This window comes from Tamandua tetradactyla, chromosome 26 (genome assembly GCF_023851605.1).
Source record: "Tamandua tetradactyla isolate mTamTet1 chromosome 26, mTamTet1.pri, whole genome shotgun sequence".
NCBI classification, from domain to species: domain Eukaryota; kingdom Metazoa; phylum Chordata; class Mammalia; order Pilosa; family Myrmecophagidae; genus Tamandua; species Tamandua tetradactyla.
Window position 1 is genome coordinate 23117052 of NC_135352.1, and position 18270 is coordinate 23135321.

At 36.3% G+C, this 18270-nt stretch overlaps 1 long non-coding RNA gene across 1 annotated transcript in view; it reads left to right on the top strand.

The window, feature by feature from the left end:
• LOC143669950 (uncharacterized) overlaps positions 1-17112 on the top strand; it is a 42350-nt gene extending 25238 nt beyond the window's left edge. The window contains exon 3 of the long non-coding RNA XR_013169139.1: positions 16870-17112. This is a non-coding gene — a long non-coding RNA (uncharacterized LOC143669950). The remainder of the gene's footprint in view (positions 1-16869) is intronic.
• Positions 17113-18270: the final 1158 nt, after the last annotated feature.

Here is an 18270-nt window from a genome sequence, read left to right on the forward strand (position 1 = left end):
AATGTGTGGTCTTAGACTAGCAGCATCAGCCTCACAAAAATGCAGAATCTCAGCTCTCATTCCTCAACTTTCTGTATCAGAATCTGCATTTTAACAAGATCCCCTGGGGATTCTTGCGCACACTAAAATTAGAAAAGCCCTGCTTGATCCGAGGGTATTTCAGAAAGTAGAATCACTAGGTCACAGGAAATAAACACTTTAAACCTGACTGCAAATTGTCAAGTATTTTTCCTAAATGTTTGTAACTACTTATAGTCCTGCCAGCAATGTATGCACCTCTGTGATTCCTTACATTCTGGCCAGGATTTGCAACCTTCTGACTTTCTGAATTTTGCCAATCTGGCAGGTGAGAAATAATGTTTCATAGCAATTTGAATTTGCATTGTCCTGATTACTAATAAAATCACCCATCAGTTATCTCCTGTTTATCTTATATCTCCAAGTTTTTTCCTGTCTATACCACATATAAGACACATAAATTTCTTCAAGCTAAATTACCCTCCCAGTTAAAAAAAATCAAAGCAAAACAAAAAAGCAAGTGAGCTTTCTTTGCTAGACTCTCTCAGCTTTTTACACTGATCTTCGTCTCAGCAAACCTCTTGGAAAATTTGTACATATTCAGTGTTTCAAATTCCTCTCTGAACCATCCTTCCAATCTTGGTTTCACTCTGTTTACTTCAACAAAACTCTCCTTCTGGGGTGCAAATGACTCAATATTGCTAAATCCGATAATTAATTTCCAGTCTTATTTGTTTTACATTTCCACAATGGCACAGATGTTCACTTTCTCCTTCAGGATAGACTTCTGCACTTTGCTTCCATGGCATTAACATCTCCTGGATCTTCTGCGTCGGTACTGCTTCTCCTTGGACTCTTCTCCTTGGTTCTTTCTCAGTCTCTTGATACTTGGAGTGTCCAGGTTTTAATTCCATTGTGCACTGGAAGATAATGTAAATGATCTTGAATCCCCAAAACATTGTCACCACGTTGACCACAATTAGCATGTGAAGATATTGAGAAGAACATGTTCACGTGTATCAGATGATAACCAGACATTCATATGAGAGCGATGACACACAGTAGGACATTGTCCTATATCCTCTATAAGGACATTGACGACAAGACCTCTGAGGCATAAAAACCCAGTGCAGGCACCACCTCAGGGAGCCTCAGATAAAGGCATACTGACGTGTGTAGCCAGAACTACCACTCTGTAGCTCTGGCTCCTGGCTCAAATGCCTATGGTGCACTGTGAGGCCAGCTCCCACTCTTACTGCCACACTGCAACCAGTGCCCACCTCTGACAGTTTGGCCCGTCCACTGATGCCATGTGGGACTGCCTCCCGAAAACTTTTCTTAATGTTAACCACCTGCCAGTTTTCAGCCCTTGGGTTGAAGGACTTTAGAGACTCTAGTATCCTCCACTTTTAAATGTGTTGGGTATCTTTGACCTGGTTATTGCTATTGGTTGTGTTGGCACCTTGCTACTAAGCAAGCAGATATATTTCATTGAGCATCCCAACTACTGTTATGCCAAATCTGCTGGCATCTTCCAACGATTATGGCGTCAAATCTGCTTTCGCCTTGAAATCATTTCTCAGGTCATATATGACAATTTTATGAAAACTGCAAGACAAATCCTTAGACATCTTCTCTCTCCATTTTCATTCCTTAAGTAAGCAGATTAAATTCTGTAGTTGAAGTAGCATCTTTGTGATTGATTCCTCCATGCTTGCTTAACATCTACACTGGTGTTGTTTATATGGCATTTCAAATTCATCACGTCCAAAACTGAACTCCTAATCCCTTTCTCTCCTAGTTCAGCTCTCAAAACTCTTCTGCTGACTCTTCTACTTTGGCAAATATCTACTCCCTCCCTCCTGTCCTTTAGGCTCAAAATTAATTAGACTACTCTGATCTGGCACTTTGTATTCACTCTACCAGCAAATACCTTTTGCTTTCATTTCAAAATATATGCAGATTCCAATTGTTTCCCCCCACCCCCACCATGACGAGGCTAGACCCTGTCATTTTAGGCCAGATTTATTGTTATGTCTCTTCTCTGTCTCCCGGATGCTACACTCATCTCGTTTCCCAAACATTGACTCTCAGCCTATCCCTCAGAGGGCTCCTGTTAAATAAAAGACATATCATGTTGCTTCTCTGACCCAAACCCTTCAACATCTGCCATCTCACAGCTTGCGATTTTAGCTGGCCAAAAGTTTGCCAAGAGAATTCTTCTCGGTAATGAAGTCTCCCGGTGATTAGCCCCACTACTGGTGGATGGTAAGGGGACTACGGAAGTCCTAAGCTCAGGTGAATGTGGAAATTCCCATGTCTATGGAAAGAGCTACACACCAAAATGTGAACTGAAAATGTTAATGTCTTAGAAATATGAGTGATTATATCCTCTTCCTACTTTTCTATATGTTCTAAAATTTTAATCTTAAACACATTTCTCTAATATAAATATGAATAAATATATGTACATATATATGTAATGAATTTAAGTAATAAGCTTATATTTCTATAAACACTCACATACTTAACCGTTACTTTGGATAACAGATTAGGAAAATGGGGACGCTTTTGGTAGGAATAAGAAGAGTAGAAGAGGGAGTTTTAGATTGAGAAAATGACTTTTCCTCCTGGTCTCTAACTAAAAATTTAATTTAGGAGATGGCTAATAGGTATTTTAATAAAGGAAAAGAAAATTAAGAAATGTTAAGGAGGAATTGAAAAATTTTTCTCAATTCTGGCTTGGTCAGTTGAAAGGATAATAAAAATAATAGCTAACATTAATTTAATAATAACTAACTTAATTGAGCCTTACTTGTTCCAGACAGAAGTTTGAGTCTTTACATGAATTAGTTCATTTATTGATGAGTGATGATGATGAAACGATGTGGTTAACCTAACAAGCATCATGTTTTAAAAGACCAGCTGGGAGGCTCTCACAAAAATTCAACATTATTTCAAACTCTCTATGTCTAAAACTCTTTCTTCCCTTTCAGACATGCTTTCTTTTGTATTCATGCCCTTTCTTTCAGTAGCGACTTTATTCTCTTCCCCCCTCATTAAATACACCCTGGAGTTATTTTTTACCTGTCTCTTTTGTTCCCCTTTTAGCATCTAATTCACTTAATCAGCCTATTAGTTTCACCTTTGCAAGTCTCACCTTTGCTAATAACAATTGGAATTTAAAAACAATGCAGGTGCTTTTGCAGACTGTCTTATATTTGAGAGGGGAAGGAGAAAACATGAACAATGTTGAAATCCTGTTATAGGAAGGGCACTGCGTGAAGCATTTTACAAACTTAATTTCTCATAATAATCCTATGTAAGGAAGATTGTGGATTTTTTAGCTTCATTTTAGAAATACCATTATTTAAGTTAGCCATGGTCCCCAGCTTCTAAATGACAGCCCTAAGGGTCACTCCAAATTCTGGGTAATTCTTACTAAATAATACAGACTTGTCAATATTTTGGATATCAAGTGATTGACTATATGGCAATGCAGTTAGATTTACTGATGTGTCAAATTAATAATGCTGCAAATTCATTTTCAAAATGAAATTATTCATCTTCTGAAATTGACTAATCTGTGTTGGACTGAGATTTCCAGACAAAACACAGGACACTTACTAAATTTGAATTTCATATAAGCAACAGATACATTTTTTAGAATAAGTGTGAGATTCAGGTAAAGTCCCAAGCATTGCACACTTATACTAGAAATGTATTGATTATCTGAAATACAAATTGTATTTTTATTTGCTAAGTCTGGCAACCCTGTGCTAGGCACAAATATCTTCAAACCAGGAGTCAGAATTTAGTAATCAACATCAACTTTTGTCTTTATCACTGTCCTTCTGATCATATCCAGTGCCCGAGTTCCATTCTAAGCATTTCGAATTACATTCATTTAATCCTCACAACAACTCTATGAGGTAGTTACCACTAATATCTCCAGTAGACTGATAGGGAAAGTGAGACAAAAATTCGAATATTTTAAGGAACAATTAAAATCAGTGCTTTAGGGATTTTTTCACTTCTAATCTGGTGAACCTTAAGACATGCTTTGACATTCAGGAATCAGAGACATGATTCTCACACCTGAGATGGATGCATTGAGAGCATTCTTGAAATATCATTCACATATTTCTGAATTTGTTTGCAGTGTATAAAATATAATTTGGATCATGCTGTGACCTAAGCTTGCATGAAAGTATGCTAAATTTCAATAGCTGGAAATTTAAGAAAGGAAGGCCTTAGGTGAAAATTGTTAATAAGTATTTATATGCTGGAGAAACTACCTTTGAAGTTCCATTTTCACTTGGTTAAGATGCTTAAGTTTACAGCTTGCAGTTAATCATTTCGGATGAAATCTTCTCTTGTACTTTTAAAGTATCCTCCTCTTTGCCTTCTCTAAACCCATAAACTTGAATCTTGAAAGTTTAGGTAGTGTTTTGTAGGACTCAGGAAAATCCCAGAGTTTGTTACAGGGTAAACATGTATATATTTATTTCTAATTCTAAACTCTTAGGAAGTTTGCTTGCATTGTACCTTACAGTATTAACTATTTTACTTCTAATTTCATGTTTACAATATTCAGGTTTTGGTTTCCATTTCTTTTGTGGCATAAAATACGTTAGTTTGTTAATTGTCATGTTTCATACATTGTTGTTTCAGTTTCTAAAGTTGAGTTTGTCATACACTTTAAAAGCTGAAGTTCCCCCATGCTTTTGCATTTTATTTGTTATACTAAGACCTATTCACAATAATGTTGCTTTTATTTGCTAAAAGTTATTTTAATGTTTAACATCCTCCCTTAATTTTAACCTGGAGACTTCATTTTTCTGTAGGTAGGTATCTTTCATTTTTATGCCCATATATGGGATAAGAGGTTTAATAGACAGAAAGTGGCATTGCAAGCGACTTTTAAGAGATATGTTTACTTGAATATTAAAAAGGGCTAAATAAATGGTTTTTTCATGACAATTAACTTTCCAGTCTTCTTTCAGAAGGGTACACTCTTCAAGTCCCTTCTTTTCTCATGATTTTGTGATACTTTGCAGTATAAGCTAAGTGTTTCCATACATCTGGCAATGAAAACATTCACTATACATTCACTAAAGCATTTTACAACTTGACACCCTATTTGAGGAGAGGTTCTACCTTAAGTGTATGCCTAAGGTCATGCTACTCATTTCATTTCAAGCCAACTCATTTTTTTAGTTTACCTAAGATTAGGAAACCAAAAGGGTCATTTCCTTTCTGCCTTAGTATGTCATATTCAGGAGCTCTCCAGGGAGTAATTAGGGCTTTCTGCTAGTGAAATGGGAAGATCCCTTCTCTTCCTGCTGACACCATTGATTAAATCTGGTCCCTTTAATGGGATGCCTTCTGCAAGTAAGAAATGAAGGTGCTTTCTACTGTGTCAGTGAGATGAGAACAAACGGTTGCTTTGTGTCCACTGCATTCATATTTCTAACTGCAAAGTCAGAGAGGAGAACTGGCTTGGAAAATTGGGCTGATTATTTGAGCAAATGAGTGAAATGTACATTTGGGAACCATCATTCCATGAGGAATCAGAGGATCTACAGTTAGAGATGAGTGCACAGCCTCCTCTGATTAACAAGGTTGGATATTGGTCTGGCAAGCTCAGATTATAAGATTTCTTACACTTTCAAATTAATAGAAATCTTTAAATGCTGAGTGACAATGGGAGGGGAAAATAATGGTTTGATTAAAATACCCGTGTCATTTAACGTGTAAGAGAAATTTCTCATGGAAGTTAAGGTCTTGGACTCCGAGGTTACTTGAGCTAAAATCCTGACTCAATTTCTTATGAACCTTTTGCAAATTCCTAAAGATTTCCAAGCTCAGTTTTCCTCTGTTTAAAGCATGAATAATAACAATATCTAACTCATAGATCTAACGCAAGTAAGGTATTCTCATTAGAATTGTGGTGCGCTGGTTTGACAGGAAGTATGCCCCCTAGAAAAGCCATGTTTTAATCAAAATCCCATTTTATAAAGGTGGACTAATCCCTATTCAATACCGTATGTTTGAAACTGTAATGAGATCATCTCCCTGGATGATGTGATTTAGTCAAGAGTGGTTGTTAAGCTGGATTAGGTGACTACATGTCTCCACCCATTTGAGTGGGTCTTGATTGGTCTATTGGAGTCCTATAAAAGAGGAAACACTTTGGAGAAAGAAAGAGATTCAGAGAGAGCAGAGCAGAACGACATAGCCATGAGAAGACAAAGTCCACCAGCCAGCGACCTTTGGAGACGAAGAAGGGAAATGCCTCCTGGGGAGCTTCATGAAACAGGAAGCCAGGAGAGAAAGCTAGAGACGATGCCATGTTTGCCATGTGCCCTTCTAGATGAGAGAGGAACCCTGAGCATGTTCACCATGTGCCTTTCCAGATCAGAGAGAAACTGACTGTGTTGGCCATGTGTCCTTCCACTGGAGAAAGAAACCCTGAACTTCATCAACCTTCTTGAACCAAGGTATCTTTCCCTGGATGCCTTAGATAGGACATTTCTATAGACTTGTTTTAATTGGGACATTTTCTCGGCCTTAGAACTGTAAACTAGCAACTTATTAAATTCCCCCTTTTAAAGTCGTTCTGTTTCTGGTATATTGCATTTCAGCAGCTAGCAAACTAGAACATGTGGTAAAACATTTCTGGAAGATAGAAAGCACTGGGAATAGATTTGATAAAAGGAAAAAGAAAACGTTGCAAAAAATAAAATACTTGAGAAAACAATTATAATACAAATAAAGCCATATTTAGAAAACCTTCAAATGTGGAATGACCAAGTAAATAGAAAACTAGGCAATCATCAGGAAATTGGGTTAAAGGTTAAGGAAGGGTGGTCAGAGGCTTGGGCTAGCTTACACTAACCTGCAAAAGCCTCTGAGATTGACCACAGGCTCCAAATCCAGAGCTGCACTGGAAAGTAAGTGAACTGCTTGCCTAGAGATAGTCCTACAGTAAATTCAGTGAATAGAGAGAAAAGCAGAGCATAGTAAGGGAATGATAAAAGGGATGGGTTGGTGGGGAGAAGAGGGAAAAAATGAAGAAAGTATCTGCATTGCAGAGAATAGCATACTTATGTCCTCCGTTATCTGAAGAAAGCAGGCTGCACAAAAGCCTGCCAACCAACTTTCATATCCACCTCGTCTATAGATACTGCCTAAAAGTGGTAAGTGGAGAAACAGAGGTATTAGATTATTTGGTTAGATTAAAGGGCTAGGTTATATTGGCGGCTGTCACTTTTCTGAATTGCATTACTATATTTGGAATATTTTCACTCTGTAACTCCTTAAGGTCACCTCAGTATATTCTAGAACTCAATTTCCCAGATTTCCTGGCAGCTAGGATGCTGAAACATGACCTAGTTTCCACTAATTTTATGCACCCAACATGAGACATGGATTCAGATGAAAGAAAGGCAAGGAGACACTCTGCTTGCTTGCCAGAGGACAAGGGAGAGATTAAGAGCTTTAAGAGGCATTGGAGGCAGGAATTCCATGAACTGTGGTATCAGTCACCAAAGAGTTAGTTATTAGCCTGCAACTTGGCCAGTGGGACAGTTGGGAGTGATTTCTCCCTGTGTAACTCTCAGCTGATTCTCAGACTCTTCTAGGCATTATGTGAATGAATCAATTTCTAAGTTGATTTTCTTGTTAAATGAGCAATAAACATCTTCTGTTGCTTGCATAAAAGAGCCCTACCTTTTACAGTAACAGATCTTTAAGGAAATGGGAAACTGAAGCTTTATTATTTTGCCAAAAGATGGGACTTTGGTAATCTGTAGTACATGATGGCAAATGAGTCACTGGAGCCAGAGATGCAATGAAGGATCTGAGTAATGCAGAGTAGGTGGGGTGTGCACCCTCATCTAACTATCCTGCGAATAAATCTGAAACCTCAAAATCTCAGCTCAAAATATAGTTTAAAAAGCAGGGAATGTCCATGACCATTCTACAATATCTCCTATGTCTTGTGGAGCAGGATGAATATATCAAAATTCAAAGCCAAATGATTGTGAAAGAATGGGACCCTGAGGATTAGAGCAGGAGCCTTTGGAAATAATCAGGACCCCAGAACTCCACCAAGCCACCTTTGTCAGCAGAAGCAGCCTTTCTTCTCCTGTCTGATGAAGCTGTTTTCGATGTCACTAAAATTCCCATGCCTACCTGGCAAGAGGAAGCAACTCTGCAAGAAGCAGCAGTTTCCCCTAATGTGCCATCCGATCATACTTCATTACCTCCAGAATCTACCATGCTCCAATGAATCAATTGCACAGCCAACAGCCAACCCCTGGAAGGGCTGTACAACAGCAGAAAGGCACAATTTTACTGATTTTTACTATCAAACATCTGGAGAATATATGTAGGAATGTTTGTTAGGCTGATCATCCTCCCTGGAACAGGGAAAGAGAAGGATAATTTTGGGTCAGACTGATGAGCATGGACACCCTTCCCAGAGATTCTAGAACCCGTTCAGCTGCTCAGCCATCTGGAAGTGCTTGTGTTTGCTCAGTCTGTGGCTGTGGACACAATGGAGACCTATAGCAAATAAAAGTACGGTATCATTTTTGCATTGGCATAATGTCAAGGAAGGATTTTGATAGTTGTAAAACATAAGGGAACAGTGGAACAAACTAATCCTGTATGGTCTACCCACCAATTCCCTTTACTAAAGCACTAAAGAAAATTGGTGGTGAGATGAGTAGCAGGAAATCATTGAGCTGAGAATTCTCTTTAGGTCAAGGATGAGGGTAGCAGTGAAGACTTTGAAATGGTTCAAGGAGGATGTGGGCCATTTTTAAACATAGATATGGAGGTTCACCTCCTCTGTGGCTTCTTCCTCCTCCAAATATTTCAGCTACTTTGCCAATCAGTGTCTGTCCTCTGAAGTTTGAAGTCAACTGTGGTAGTTTGAAGCTGTACTGTACCCCAGTAAAGGTCAGGTTCAGAGTGGTTGCGGGTGGGACTTTTTGATTAGGTTATTTCTATTGAGATGTGGCCCAACTCATTCAAGGTGGGTCTTAATTCTCTTACTGCAGTCCTTTATAAGAGAATAAGACACCTATAGAAGCTAGGAGATGAAATTAAGAGATGGTTACAGAGAAAAGCCCTGGAGAAGTTGAGAGGACCCACAGAAAATTGAGGAGCCAATGGAACCAGAAGCTTAAAGCAACAAAATCTAGGACAGCAGGGTCAGCAGGTCCTGCCATGTGCCTTCCCATGTGACAGAGCTGTCCCAGTGCTGGAAGCCTGACTTCATTGTCCTGGTATCATCCTGCTGATGCTTTGATTTGGGGCATTTTCACAGCCTAAGAACTATAAATTGTAAGTTAATAAATTCCCATTGTAAAAAGCCAGTCCATTTTTGGTAGATTGCATTCAGCAGTTTCAGCAAACTGAAACACCAATGACAGTGTAGCTTTCTGCCATGCTGAGCTGCGTGATTTGAGGAGTACTCCAACTCCTGCCTGTTTTTTCACTACCTGTCAGTGTCTTCACCATTTCCCCATGTAGTTCTTTCAGTTTTGGATACCTATATTTGTATTTTGAAGCTCAGTTATCAGTTACATAAATATTGGAATTTCTCATGTCTTCTTGATCCTTCATCATAATGAAAAGATCTTTTCCTCTTTGCTCCAAAATCTACTTTGTTTAATTAATATCAGTAGAGCCAAATCTAGCTTTCTTTTTATTGGTGGTCGCATACTATGTTTTTATCCTTTTACTTTCAATCTACTTATGCCTTTATAAGTAAAGTATGGCTTTGATGTGTTTTGTTTTTGTAGATATCATTTAGTTGGGTCCTGGTTCTTTATCCAATCTGTCAATCGCTGTCTTTTATCAGGGTATTTAGATCATTTTCCTTTATTGAGTTTCTCTTTATTACTGATTTTGAGCAATTTGATTGTGATCTGCCTAATTTGATGCACTTTTGTTCTGTAGTTGTGATTGGGATTTGTTGATATTCAAATTTGGATACAATCGGCTACTATTTTTTAACCCCACTTCACCTTGTGTTTTCCAGTTGCGCATATACAAGGCTCCTTGGAATTGTCCCACTGTTGATGAATGGTTTTCTTGTTTTAAAATATTCTTTTTTCTTGTTTTCATTTTGTATGATGCCTATTGCTGTATTTTAACTTACTCTTTTTATTGTGATCATTAATGTTATTAATCTTAGTCAATATATTTTTCATCCTAGACATTATTGCCATTTTCTTTTCTAAAACTCCGCTTTTTGTATCTTCTGTGTTTCTATTTAACATACACTGTCTTCCTCTAAGTTTTGAACATATGTATTATGATTTTAATCTCTATTCTACTAATTCTATCACCAGTGTCAGTTACGTGCCAGTTTTGAATAATTGATTTTTCTTCTCATTATGGGTTCTATGATTCTGTTTTCATATCTCATAGGGTTTGGGTGGATGCCAGGCATTGCGGACTTTTGCCTTTGGGATGCTGGATACTTTTCCAAAAATATTTTTGAGGCTCTGGACCACAGTTCATTTGGATGGGAGGAATGTGATCATTTTGGAACTTGCGTAAGCTTTGTTAGCTGAGACCGTGATAGCATTTAGTGCAGGGCTATTTTTGCTCCATTACTGAAGCCAGACCCTTTTGAGTACTGGTTTATGGGAATAGATACCATGTCCATTCTTCTGTTGCTTTGGCTCTTGTTCTTTCTAATATTTTATGGTGGTTCTTTCCCTGGCCTTTAGTTTTCTCAGACACATGCTCTAATTAGTATTCAGATGAATATGCAAGCAATACCGTTTGCAATCCCCTGGACTTCTCTGTCTATGCATCCCTCTCCTTTATAGTACCCTGATCTACAAACATTATCTGTCTTAGCTTTCCAGTTTTTAGGCCTAGTTACTCAGCTGTGGGACTCTGCTGATCTTCACTAATGTACTGCCTTCCTGCATTTCAAGCTAGAGACTTTCCAGGCAGAAAGCTTGAACAATGGCAGGCTTCATCCCATCTCTCAGGGATCACTGTCCTCCACTGTACTATGTACAATATCATGAGAGCTGTTGTTTCATTTATTTTAATAATTTATTTTTAATTACAGTAAAATAGACATAAAAATCCTTTTAAACATTCTAAGTGGACAATTCCTTGGCATTAAAAACATTGACAACATTGTGTAACTTTCACCACTATCTATTTCCATCATCCCAAACCGATATGCATACTCATTTATCAATAATTTCCAATTGCTACCTCCCCTCATCCATGGTAATTACTATTCTGCTTTCTGTCTCTATGAATTTGCTTATTCTAAGTATTCCATATCAATGAAATATTGATATATATTTGTGCCTGGCTTACTTAGTCAACATGATGTCTTCAATGTCCATAACTTCCCTTCTTTTTGTGACTGAGTAATATTCCATTTGGGGTATGTTTTGTTTATCCATTCATCTGTTGATGGACACTTGGGACACTTCCACCTTTAGACAATTGTGAATAATGCTATGATAAACATTGGCATGCAAATATCTGTCCAAGTCTCTGCTTTCAGTTCTTTTAGATACATAACTAGGAGTGAAATTGCTGGGCCAAATTTTGATTCTATATATAATTTTCTGAGGATTGCCACATTACTTTTTACAATGTCTGCACTATTTTACTTTCCCAACAACAGCATACAAGGATTCCTATTTCTCTGCATCCTTGCCAGCATTCATTATTTTCATTTTTTTTTAAAGTAATGACCATCCTAGTAGGTGAGAAGTGGCATCTCAATACAGCTATAATTATTTTTTTCCAGTGGCTAGTGATATACAGCTTTTCATATACTTATTGGCCATCTGAGTATCTTCTTTGGATAAATGTCCATTTAAATTTTTAGCCTAGTTTTAATTGGGTTGTTTGACTTTTTGTTGTTGAGTTGTAGGGTTTCATTATATATTCTGGATATTAAACTTTCTAAGATATATAGCTTCCAAATATTTTCTTCCATTCTGTAAATTGTCTTCACTTTCTTGATAATGTCCTTTGATGCACAAATATTTTGAAATTTGATGAAGTCTGTTTTATGTATGTTTTCTTCTGTTGACTGTGTTTTGGGTGTAAAGTCTAAAAACCTCTTACCTACTACGAGGTCCTGAAGATATTTCCCTATGTTTCCTTTTAAGAGTTTTACTGAATTATCTCTCGTAGTTAGGCCTTTAATCCATCTGGAATAAAATTTTATTTGTAGTCAGAGGTAAAGTTTCACATTCATTTATTTCCATCTTGATTTACAGTTGTTCCAGCACCATTTGTTGAAGAGACTATTATTTCCCTCATTTAATGCATTTGGCATCCTTTGAAAAATCAACTCATCATAGATGGGGTGGGTTTATCCATGGTATCTCTATTCTATTCCATTTGTCTAAATGTCTATCCTTGTATATATTTAACCAGACCACAATGTTTTAATGACTGTATCATTGTAGTAAATTTTAAAATCAGGAAGTGTGGGTCTTCCAACTTGGTTCTTTTCCAGATTGTTTTGACCATTTGAGATCCTTTGCAATCCACGTGAAGTTGAGGATAAAATTTTCCATTTTTGTCAAAAAAAAAGGCAGCTGGAATTTTGATAGTGATTATATTGAATTTGGTTATTATATTTTGACCATCTTTTAAACTGATTCAAGCAGGAAGGTAAATCTGGTATCTTTTACTCCATCTTGGCCAAGAAGTAGATGTGTTATGCACATTAAAGTTTGAGAATTATAATTACATGGTCTCTGGAGTCGTCCAGTGTCAGTTTGAGCCCTGAATCTGATACCCACTTGGTAATTTTCTTAGGCAAGTAATGAAACCAATTTGTGCCTTGGTTTTTTCATCCATAAAATGGAAATAGCAATACCTATCTCACAAGTTTGTTGAGTTTTAATTGAGAAGGACTCAATGAAAGGGGCTTTTATTTATTCTGTTATCTTCTATTGTTAAAATCTTAACAAAAAAATAAATGTAGTTTTAGAATACAATTTTAGAATATAATAAAGTAGTTACTATATTCTAGGTCTGCATTTAGGAGATGGCAATACAGTAATCAACAGACCACGTTCCCTGCTCTCACTAATTCTGTACATTATACAATTGACAACAGATATTTAATGGATGTAGAATGTTGTTATAAAATGATAAGCAGTACATGTTAGTTTATATGTAAGTACTTTTCATAATAGTATTGATAATAACTATTCATTAAATAGTTGATGTAACCCTAATTATTGTGGTTCTATCACTGTCAGTTGATATTGACAGTGATGTAAAAGAAGCATCTTGAATTAGGTAGCATTGAAGATTCTTAGATAGTGCATAAATGTAAGCCATAAAAGCTTCTTTGAATTCACTTAATTTCTTCAATTAAAAAAAATGGCATGACTAATTAAATGAATTTTTTTTTTTCTAATTAGGCATGGTTATAAATCATACAATAAGGATTTTCTGTAAATGACTCAAATTTAAAAATTATTTTTTTTTGAGATTTCAAGGCAGAGTTTACTCTATTCATTAACTTATAATAATATCCTACTGAGGAGGAAAATAAGCTCTCTGTATATGTTCTAACTTGCTGTTTCTCACCCACTTTGACAAAACCTTTGAATGAAAAATTATCTGCCGGTAAGTTACTTTAAGTCAAAAGTAATCCTGTGTTGTACCACAATTAATCTATGGTTTTGTATAAATATTTTATTTTCTGCTTTCTCAGCTGTAAAATTGAAATAATATAGTCACAAATGGTAGTAGGATTTGCTGATGTCTTGTAAACCATCTTGCAAATATCAAACAATAAAATATTATAAAAACCAGAGTAGCAGCTTTTACTTTTTGAAAGAAATGCAAATTTTTCCACTCATCCCCTGGCATTAACAAAAGTACTGGCAAACAAATGTTTGTGTAATTATGAGAATGAATATTCCTTTTGAGGAAAAATTTGCTAAACATGTTCTGGCAAAGGATGAATTTATGAAATATGTATACATTGGGGAAAACTAACTGGGTACGTATCCAGTATTAAGATATTTAAAAATGTTTTGTAAAAACAATCTGTCATTAATTTTTTCTGAGAAATTGCACATTTCTCACAAAAAATGTATTTTCCTTTTACTCTTTGACCCTGTGTGATATGATATTCAGAAATATTTCAGTGTTATTTGGTCAAAGGCATTAAGGCAGAAAATGTTCTCTCTTACCACTTATTCAGAATGGAGGTCTGATGATATCCTTCTTTTCATATAAGCTGGGAAATAGCACCACAGAGCTTGCTAGGAAAGGGTGATAGGTGGGTTACCACAAGCCCATTTGTGCAAACTGATGGTATGGTTCCTTGTAGGAGTTACTTAGCTGAGAAGATGAAAATTTGGTCAAACATGGAAAGGTGTGCAATTCTGGAGATCAAAATGCCATCTCCTGTGAGTCTTGCATTCCTACATTAGTAGGAGTATTTGCTCATTTGTCTTTTCTCTTGGACTGTTGAATATTGGTGGTGGAAGTTCAGAGGAGGGAGAATGAGCAAGGTGGCTTCTGGGCTGTGCATGTGATCATTGTAATAATTCACATGAAGCTTGATCCATTCCCATCTTCTAATAGATGCTATCCATAGTTTATGTGTACAACAACAGATGCCTATGCAAATGGATGGAATGGTATGTGTGAGTTGGCAACGTAGATGACCTGATAACATGTAACTCAACAATGTAATGACTATCTAAGCACTTGAAACAGCACTGCTATACACATCCTAAGAAATCAGCCATCCTTATAGATTTCCTGATGACTTTTCTGGCTTTTTTTCTTAGTTAGTCTAAAACAGAAAACTTGGTTTGTTTGAAAATAGATAACAAAATTTAAAACAATAACAAAGAATGTTACACACCTATATTAATATCTATATCTATATCTTATCTATATCTATATCTATCTATGACTAGTGAATCCTTATGGACTCTTGAGAATAGCCATATAAACACACTTTTTCATTAATGCTTTTTCTTTTAAAACATTGAGAATTGCCTAATAAGCTGCTAGAAAATGTCCATTTAACTTATGTTATGTTCCAACCTTATTAATGAACCTTTTTTTTTTTTTTTTTTTTTTTTTTTTTTTTTAAACATTTTTAAACATTTTCTTGTTTTTATTGTATTCTGTTTCTCCGTTTTTGTTACATGGGCTGGGGCCGGGAATCGAACCGAGGTCCTCCGGCATAGCAGGCAAGCACTTTGCCCGCTGAGCCACCGCGGCCCGCCCCCCTTTTTTTTTTTAAGATATTGCTACATGAAGAATAATCTACATGCTCTGGAGTTAGCGTTATCAACTTGGTAAAAAAAAAAAGGGCAAGACAAATTGTCTGTACTTTAGACCCTGAAGGGATCCAAATTTAATCCCAAGCCCCTAATAAAACCTGTAATAGAAAAACTGAGCTATACCATAAATTTCTGGTAGAATTCATCATCTAAATAAGATTTTTTTCAGCCTTTGCTTCATTCCAGTACTGAATGCTGTGGCTCAGAGAGAGATTGTGTCTAGTGTAATAGATTTATAGCACAGTAATATGAATTGATGCTCCAGTGATGTCTGTTATCTTTGACTTTAGATTTATGTATTAGTTCCTGCTTCCTAAAGAAATTTTTCTTTCCCTCCTATGAAATGGATGATCATTGCTAAACCATCATAGATATCTAGAGATACTGATGATCTCCTATAATGAACAGCAAGGGACCCCTGATGCCAGTTGAAACACTCCTTCTTGCTTGGAAAAGTTGCAGCTACAGGCTAAAGCCAAATCTTCAGTTTTCTTGCCTAGATCTCTGCTCCTGAGCTAAAATAGAAAGCGTAATGAGTCTGTTTCTAATAACCAAAGTGGCATTGAGTCTGTTTCTAATAAGCATAGCCCTAGAATAATGCAAGAACCAGATAAAACGACAACTGAAATTATAATTAGGAGGAAACCCCTTCTAGGAAAAGATGGATTGGTTTCTTTACAAGCGAACTTTGGTCACATTAAAGTTTTAAAAACTGTCCAAATTCCCCCACAGAGATTTGAACTCTTGAAACACCTATGATTGATTTGCAACGTGGTAGCTTTGAGCTTAAAGGTGTACTACCTTTCAGGTGCCAGTTGCAAATGAAAACTCCAGTTTGAGAAATAGGAGGTGCATTTATAGTAAACAGTTGGCTTCTGTTCAAAAGAGAATTGCTGGGGACTCTTTTATGACCATGCTGATGCTGTGAAATATTCAGTGGAGCTTGTCACTTTTCCATCTGGTCTAGACAACTGCTGGAGGCGGAACCCATTTAGAAAGTGGCACACACCATGCAGCTGGTCTTCAATGTCTCATAAATAAAGAACTCAGTCACAGCTTCAGCCTGCTTCATTAAACTCAATTTATGAGGATTGGGTCATTGTTCTCTTAGGCAATTGTCCAAAGATTATGGCATTGAAGGAACTTGTTATTGGGTATGATCCTTTAAAGTTAACTTAGTGTTAATAGAAAAATTGCAAAGTGCCTTTCTTAGTTTACATTTGTTTGATTATATGTTATCTAAATGACTATGCTTGATAAAAAGCCTTTCCTTGTTGAAATATAATACCTATTTGTCTCAGAGGAACTCTGAGCTGACTTGCTTTCATCTCTCCTTGGGTATACTTTATCCTAGAGTTTTTATCTCTAAGAGAAATGGTTTTGGTAGAATGCTCTGTTCTTTGCATACATCATTCAAATCATTTACTTATTATAGCAGTGCTTTATTTTATTCAAAGATAAAAGAACATTAAGAGCAAGGAACTAGTTACTTGCTTTTGTCTGCTTTTCCTAGGGGGAAGTCCGATGCTTCGTCAAATGAGATAGAAGTGGAAGAAAAAAAGAACTCTTCCCTTGCCATTGGAATCAAACTACTTTCTTAAACTTTTAGTAATTTGCAAATTCTAATGTGGTTTTTGCTCTGAATCATGTGTTGTGCTGTAATAAACCTGGTGGTTGTGGGGTTTTTTTCCCCTTATTATGGGTCTGGACTATGTTCAAATCATTGTATAGATTAAACGACATTTAGTAAATGTGATTTGTCTTTGAGTACTTTCATGTTGGGAAATTTTGACTTTTCTTGGCAGAACATTCTCATCAGTCATGATGTCACTGGCTGATGAAACACATAAAACCACCAGTCCTAATCACACCTGTGGGTTTCCAACATGTTTGGTAGCAAAAGAATTCCAGTCCTTGTGTGCTTTCAAAGCTCACAGTATGTAGTAGGCAGCGAGGTACATCCATCACCAGGAAAGCACAGAGGAACTCTTGAAACATGCTAGTCTCTAACTTGCTCAGAAATTAAATAGTTTAAGGAGTTTTAGAACAGCCTTTCAAAACCATCTATGAGGCTTTTTTCCCTCCTTTCCACAACGTATAAGTGCCCAGATGCAATATGTGCTTAGGAAAGACACTCATTTTGTTGGAATAAACAAATGCCTTATATTTCCAGAAGTAAGGGTCCTTCTTACTATGAAACTGATGAGAATAGAATATTCAATTCATAAAACAGAACAAAATGCTAATTATAGCTTGTTGAATTCTGAATTAGGTGAAATAAGCCTCATGTTTGAGATAATGGATTTGAAAATTGAAAGGACTTTGGGAATTCAGGTGAACACGGGTAAGTAAGGCTTTGACTGTCTGCCATTTCATTGTTTGCTCTTTAGCATGGCTATAAGAGACTGCTCTGATGAATGATTATCTTCCCTCTCATAAGCAAAATTATTAAAATATTGGCACACTTTCCCACCTCCCAGAATTAACTTCTTAGTATTTTTGATAGTTCCACTATAATTTAGACTAAGAAGCATGCAAATCTCTACAAGGTTTAACAGACTATAAATAATTCTATTGTACAACTGCAGCATTTATATTTCATAATACTTCAGTAGTTTCTGAGCAATTATAAAGTATTATATTTACTATATTCCACTTTTGAATGTCTTACATCATTCTGGCTTTTCTCTTTTGACTATGTTTTTCTCCACATTATTCATGTTTTGAAAAGGGAACTGAAGAACTTGGAGAAATAAGTAATATTTTTAACTCCTTTCAGGTTTTTTTAGCATAATGGTAAAGAAAATATTGGTGTAAAACTACTGTCTGTATATAAGATGCCAACAAATAAACTTTGGTTATCTAGACATATATTTTGATTCTTTCATAAAATGATGGATTTATGACTAGATAT